At 44.5% G+C, this 7006-nt stretch overlaps 1 pseudogene; it reads left to right on the top strand.

Annotated features, from left to right (window-relative positions):
* The first annotated feature begins 2312 nt into the window (after positions 1-2312).
* LOC109511848 (stAR-related lipid transfer protein 13-like) overlaps positions 2313-7006 on the top strand; it is an 11459-nt pseudogene continuing 6765 nt past the window's right edge.

The raw sequence follows: 7006 nt of genomic DNA, 5'->3' as shown, positions 1-7006 counted from the left end.
CGACTCTGCGCCCCGGGAGCCGGTCCTCGAGACCAAGGACCGGCTCGAGGAACACATCCGTGCTTCGTATATGGGTGAAAATCAATGTCTAACTTGTTGTGATTGGTTGCTATGTCGGCGCGAATGCCGAATGTTATCGAGACTTTTGACGAAGCTAAAATGCGTCAGATAGATGCGGATCTGAAAAACAAGTTTCGATGGGACTGGTTGGACAGAAAATCTGACCGTGTCCCCAGCAGGAACCAGTAAAGAGGAACCATTGTGCTTGTGTCGGATTTCGTGAAAAAGCTCGATGTTGCTGGTAAAGCTCTGTGTCCAGTGTGTGACGATGTCATTCTATATGGAAAATGCATTCATAACCCATTAACTGTATAGTAAACAGTTTGAGACTTCACTATCACTTTATGAGGTTAGAATCAACATCTTTTTATCACATTTACACAACATTTTTATGAATACAAGTAATGAACAAATCTTAAATATGGCAGGGAATGTGTTTCCTTTTTTCGTTTTGATTTTGAGCAGCAAATTTGAAGTTACATGTTGGTGCTCACCAGGAATGCATAAGCAAAATTGCACGAATTTCACTTGAAAGAATAGTGAACAATCTTGGGATTTTTTTCTGTTAAAGTTTCGAATAGTGTGTAAATTGAATACTCTTCATCTTCAGCATGTTAAGTGCCACTTTTGTAAGTGGCCCCGCCCCCGTCCCTGCCACGCCCCCTTCTGCTGTTTTCATCACTAGCCACTCTCATCCCTAAATTCCCGAAGAAAGATTGGTTAGTTTTATTTTTATTATTATTTTGTAAATGAAGCCGTAGAGTAGTTTGGCGTGTGGGCGCCCAACTGCAGCGATCGAAGAACAATGTACGGCAAGTCCCTTCGGACAAACATCGTGACACCACAGGATTCGAACTCGTAAAGTGATTACATTACTACAAGGACTTTAACATACCCTAATAGGACTTTGATTTGTACCGTTGTTGGTCCCTTTTAATTATTCTCGTTCACGATGTCCTCATTCCATTTAGTTTACCGTGCTGCAATGTAGAATTTAACATGTTCTCTTCTATATTATGGTTTCTGTTACGTGCCCCCATCTTCCCCAATCAGTTTCAGCCTGCAGTCTCAATTGGAAACGTAACATTACTTTGAACTGTGTATAATGCTGAAGTTAATTTCAGTTTTTTGAAATTAAGGGGTTCTCATTCATCCACATTTACAGCAGGAGTCGCCGAAGTAATAAAGAATAAAAGATTATCTTCAGCAGTTTCAGCAAAAATTTTATGTCATTATAGGTGGTATGACAACTGTTTCTGACAGTTTGATGGAACGTACTACGTTTGAAATGACGGTTTTCGAACACCTGGGTAAAAAAGATTTATGAATAATATCCATAACACTATGAAATGGCGATTTTTGTTTGCGGTACTGTTAACATTAATTTGTTGGAATCTAAAAATTATATGAAGGCTGCAGAATTTATGAATGCTGTGTTAGGTTTGAGTTTTGATCCATTAATCTTAAAACCGAGCAGAATAACAAAGGAGAGTGCAACATTGACTGACAATATTTTTGTAAATAAATAAACTAAGAGGAAGGAAGACAAAAAGTGGATTGCTGTTCTAATGATTGATAAAAGTGACCATTTTTGCAATGTTAGAATTGGATGATAGGATCATATCAAAATTGGAAAGACAGACTCCAAAGTTCACCAGAGTAAAATCACCAGAAGCAATTGTGACTTTTCAAGTGGAGTTTTTGAATTGTGATTGGCAACAGGTTAAGAGATCTAAAAAAACATTTAGGCTACTTGGAGTGTTCATCTTGAGATCATTAAAAACTGCAAATCACAGCACTTTGTGTGCAGCGATGGCTGTTTGAAAGTGCTCTATAAATACATTTGAATTGAGTTGAGATATTGTTGAGCAAGACAATTTCATTATTGATGAGAAAAGGAAGGTTGTGAAAGAATTTAATGAGACTATCTACTGCCAGGGCGGCCTCGTGGTCCAGTAATTAGCGTGTCGACTTCACAGTGCAGAGGTACCGGGTTCAATTCCTCACAGTGCAGAGGTACCGGGTTCAATTCCATCTCCAGCCTCCCTGTGTGGAGTTTGCATGTTCTCCCCGGGCCTGCGTGGGTTTTCCCCGGGCGACCCTTGTGAGGATAAAGCGGATCGGAAAATGGATGGATGGATGGATATCTACTGCCAAGTGAGTAGCAGAGACTGAGGGCTCAAACTCAAAGAGATTTTAATCCTCCACTTCACTGAGCATACCCAGATGCTCCACAGTCTTTCTCCGTTGTGATGTCTGCCGACCTGGACCTGCAGGGTCATCTGTCTGTGTTCCCCCCTGCCCAGGGTTTGAGCTTCAAGGACCTAGCTTCCCTAGCAATGGAGATGAAGGCAAACATGGGTAAGCAGTTTAGCTGCTTTCTTGATAACTGACTCCAAGTCTTCACCTCTCACTGCTGCATGCTTCCTCGACCCGACAGTTGCACCTGAAGCGCTCCTTGTTCACAAAAAGCCAGAGGAGGGAGAAGAAGAATCCAAAGAGGGACCACAGAAAAAGTGGCCCAGATTCTCAGACTGTGGTCAGAAAATCTCTTGTAGGGGAACCTTAATAAGGCACACAAGAACGCATAATGGTGAGAAATCTTTTTCCTGTTCAGTGTGTGATCAACAATTCTCCGAAAATAACAGTTAAAACACACACCAGTGAGAAACATTTTGTCTGTTCAGATTGTGGCCAAAGATTCTCGTGGAAGTGTCAGATTAAGAATCACATGTGTGATGATGAGATGAACAGTTGTCAGTGAGTTTTGACACGTCACAAGGAAAGAGCTCAGATGAAGGCTGAAGTGACAGCCGAAACTGTCAGCTTGAAAAGGATTTTATTTCTTCACACAAAAAAAAAACTGTTGTCCGATAAAAAAGAAACTTTCAACTTATTTCAACTAATAAGACAAGATGAACGCCATAACATCACCATGTTTTTCTTCAATTTAAAAAGCTCAGCTACACCGTCAGCGTCTCCAGCAGAAGAGTCTCTGAGTGAACTGTACGAGTCAAGTGAGAGCCGCCTTCTATGCCACCAACACGAGCATCTTTGCATCTCTTATGAGCAGTGTTGATGAATGTTATTTACTGTAGAAGGTTTTATAGTTAAATATTTCAGTAAATACGTGCACTGTTGTCATCTTGGTCTCAAATATGTAAAGTATAAATACTGTTTGCATATTTAAACACCATCAATTTACTGTCAAATAAGCCATCATCTTTTTCCGAATTGCTTCAAAATAAGACTCCCTTCCAACAGGAAGCTCACAAAGAAAGGTTCAATATCCTGACAATTCGGCAAATAAGCCCATAGTCTTTTACAGTCCCTATGTAATCCTGCAGGTACACTATTTTACGTGTGTTTAGCTGGCCAGCAACATCATATTATATTACTCACATATTTAGATGTCTTACATTGAAAGGACATTCGCTCTTGACAAACTTCCAGTCCATACACGTTAATTTCTTATCAGGATCCTTCTCATCCGCGGTCCGACCTTTTTTACTGATTTGTATCCCCATTTGGCCACTCAAAATTCCCTGTTCGGATGAAGTCGCGAGCCTCCACTCACAGTTACACATCCACTCGTTAAACTGTTCTCTCTCACTCTCTTGTTCTTTTTCAGGCAAACGTCCCACGCACACATCACATGCATTCCTGACTTGTTCACCCAGTAACGCTTGTACATAATGGTTTGGGATTTGCCGCAAATCGAACCATTCACTTTCTCGATCAAACTGTCCCGACATTTTGTTTTAAATCGAAGTGTTCAGACTTCTTTATTCTCAAAAGTACTCGATATGACAACTCAACCAAAAATACTTGAACCTTAATTTTGCAGAAGCGCTCGATCCCTTTAATCCTTCAAAAGTACTCGTTACAATTCCAACAAAAGTACACAAACAGAACCATGACAGTACCCCTCCCTCAAGGGACTGAAGTCCCAAAACAGTCACCAAATGGCTGGGCTTGGCCTTACTAAGATGGGGCTCGACCAGACTGGGAACATGGGACAGCCTGACGTGGATGTGGCACGGCTAAACATGGACGCGGATGAGGCTCGGCCTACCGTGGATGTGGCTTGACGAGACGAAATGAAAAACATGGGACAGCCGCATGACCTGCGCTGCGTGAAGTGGAAAGGGTGTCAGCCGGCAACGTGCTCAGCCAGGCACAGGGTGGAACTGGGACCAGTCCTTTATGCCTGCGGGGTCCAGTAGTGGGTCGAGTCATTCTGTCACGAAACGTGGTGGTGGACACCAAAAAGCAGGTAGGAGGGAGGAGCAGGGGGAACTTGACAAATTGTATTCATGAAATATAGAGAGAACCGAATCTAAAACAAGTAAAGTCATAAGAACAAAATAAATCCAAAGTATCAAACAAGAACTATAGCTGAAGCTCAAAACTAACAGTGACCAAAACATGACAGAACAAACAATGACAGGAACATTGACCTGACACCAAGAGGTCGTGCCGGGAGTCCTTTTAAACAACTCATGCCAGAATGATTAACAGGTGTGCAGCTGCAGGCGGAGACCTACAGTGCCACCTGTTGGTCACAAACAGAACCATGACAGAACAATGGCGAAGCATCGTCTGCCGAGGTCAGCAACTGCGGCAACGACTTTGACGACGACTGCGCCGACATTTCCAGGATGAGCGTGAGGTCAATTCATGAACCCACACCTCCACGAGCACAGACAGCTAGCAAACGAAGAAGCAAATATCTGGAAGACATGGAGCTCTCCTTGCAGGGAAAGAGGCCCAATGCAGAGGACCCAGTTCCACTCACATGAAACCCTCCTCATTCATGTCGCCAAAGACCACAAGCCAGGTACTTTCCCCAAAGCGCTGTCCATCGAGAGCCTGATGCCTGGGAGAAGCTCCGCTGACCTCACTGTCGCACGTCCATCCAAAAGCAAGAACCTGGATGACAACTGGTCTTGCCGTCCACTGTCTAAGCCCCCGTGCCGGAAAGCTCAGAGGGGCAGCCGGGTGAGCGCATACGACAATGTCCTCGTTCCCACCTATAAGCCAGCACGGGAGACATTCTCGACTTGGAAAAAGAGGACAACCTGTTCCCGCACTTGGATGACATTATCCAGCATATCAGTGGCCTGCATCAGATCGTGGTTCACTGAAGCCGCGGCGTACTTGTGGACAGCGAGGATGGTGAAGATGGTGAGGGCAGAACCACACCCGCAAATCATAGTACAGTCAAACCTCATTTTTCGAACGTCTCAGTTCTCGACCAATTCGGTTTTCGACCAAAAATTCGGAGGTTTTTATGCCTCGGTGGACGAACAAATTTCGGTTCTCGAACAAACTGAGCATACTTGAATGCACCATTTGACTCCTCTCACCTTCCTTACAAGAGGAAGTGACGCTTCCTCGGGTAGATGAGGAAGTGACGCTTCCTCGTATTGCTTTCCATTGTGAGCAGACATGTTCAAAAAAAATATTTGCATTTTAAAAAGAGCGTGGTTTCGGTTTTCAAACAATTCTGTTTTCAAACAGCCTTCTGGAACGGATTGTGGACGAAAACCGAGGTTTGACTGTAGAATCAAGATCATTTTTCCATTTCCATCCATTATCTGAGCCGCTGACCCTTTGCAGGGTGCGCTGGCCCAGTTTCAGGACGTCTCACCATCTCAACCAGCCATCTTCGTCACTTCACATTAGCAGCCAGTCGGCCATGCAGCTCAGCCTGCTGCACAAATTCTCCTTGCTAGGCCTCACTGCCATTATGGAGAAGTACTCCATGTCCAACAAGCATGGTTGGACCTGGTGGGTACAAGAGCGTCTGCTTGCTACTGACTTGCCTTTTGCGGCCCATTTTCGGATCAATTGTTTCAGGTCCACCCAACCTGTTTTTGCATTTTTAATTCAGCCCGAAAAGCCAGTTTCGTTTCGCAATATGGCAAGCAGAGAAAGGCAGTCATTTTGTTTTGAAGTGGCCATAAAAGGGTAATTTTGTCATGGGTCCCTCAGAAACAAATTCTTTGAAATGTTGATTGCGATCAACATTTTCCTTGTATGTAAAAACATCACAATTGAAGACTCATCCTGTTTCCTTGCAGGTCTCAACCAAAATTCATGAAGCGCATAAAGTCTTCCGACTCCAAGTACAAGAGCGTGTTTGGGGTCCCGCTCCTCATGCACGTACGACGTTGCGGCTTCCCGCTGCCCCTTTGACTTCAGCAGGCTCTTGCCGACCTCACGCGCCATTGTCTGGACGAGGTCCTTGCGGCAAGCAGATCTTAAAGATAAAAATAAAAAAAGATTTTGCCACAAAAGACAACATTTGACCAATTATGGAGTTCTCATGGAACGCTTTACTGTCTTCTAATCTTGTACGAGTTTCCCTCCAGGTGGGCCTGTTCCGCAAGTCTAGTGCAAAGTCTCGCATCCAAGCACTGCGTCATCGGTGCGATACCTCTCCGGATGGTGTGGACTACGAGGAGCAGTCGGCCTATGATGTGGCCGACATGGTCAAGCAGTTCTTCCGGGACTTTCTGGAGGACCTATAGAGCAACAAGCTGGGAGAAGCCTTCCTGCACATCTACCAGTGTAGGTCGCCAAGCCTTCTGCTAAAATACCTTTGTGGATTTTCGGATGGTTCATGCTGAGAGTCCAGGGATTATTCAGTGGTAATAGTTTGAGGGAGTCATGCATTCTGCCAGCATGTCATTGTGTCAATACTTGACTGAGTTCAGAATTCATCACAATACATTTTACCACAACGTCTCGATATTTTGTCAACTCACCCCCCAGACGTACCCAAGGAGCAGGCAGTGTTTGCAGGCGATGCAGAGAGCCATCTTGTTGATGGCGGACGAAAACCGCCAAGCGTTGCAGACGCTGCTCTATTTCCTGCGCGATGCGGCTGCACAGGTTGACGAAAACCAGATGACGGCCGCCAACCTCGCCGTCTGCCTGG

Source organism: Hippocampus comes, unplaced genomic scaffold (assembly GCF_001891065.2).
Source record: "Hippocampus comes isolate QL1 unplaced genomic scaffold, H_comes_QL1_v1.1 scaffold224, whole genome shotgun sequence".
Lineage (NCBI taxonomy): Eukaryota > Metazoa > Chordata > Actinopteri > Syngnathiformes > Syngnathidae > Hippocampus > Hippocampus comes.
The sequence above is the reverse complement of the archived record's forward strand: the minus strand, read 5'-3'. Positions and strand labels throughout refer to the sequence as shown.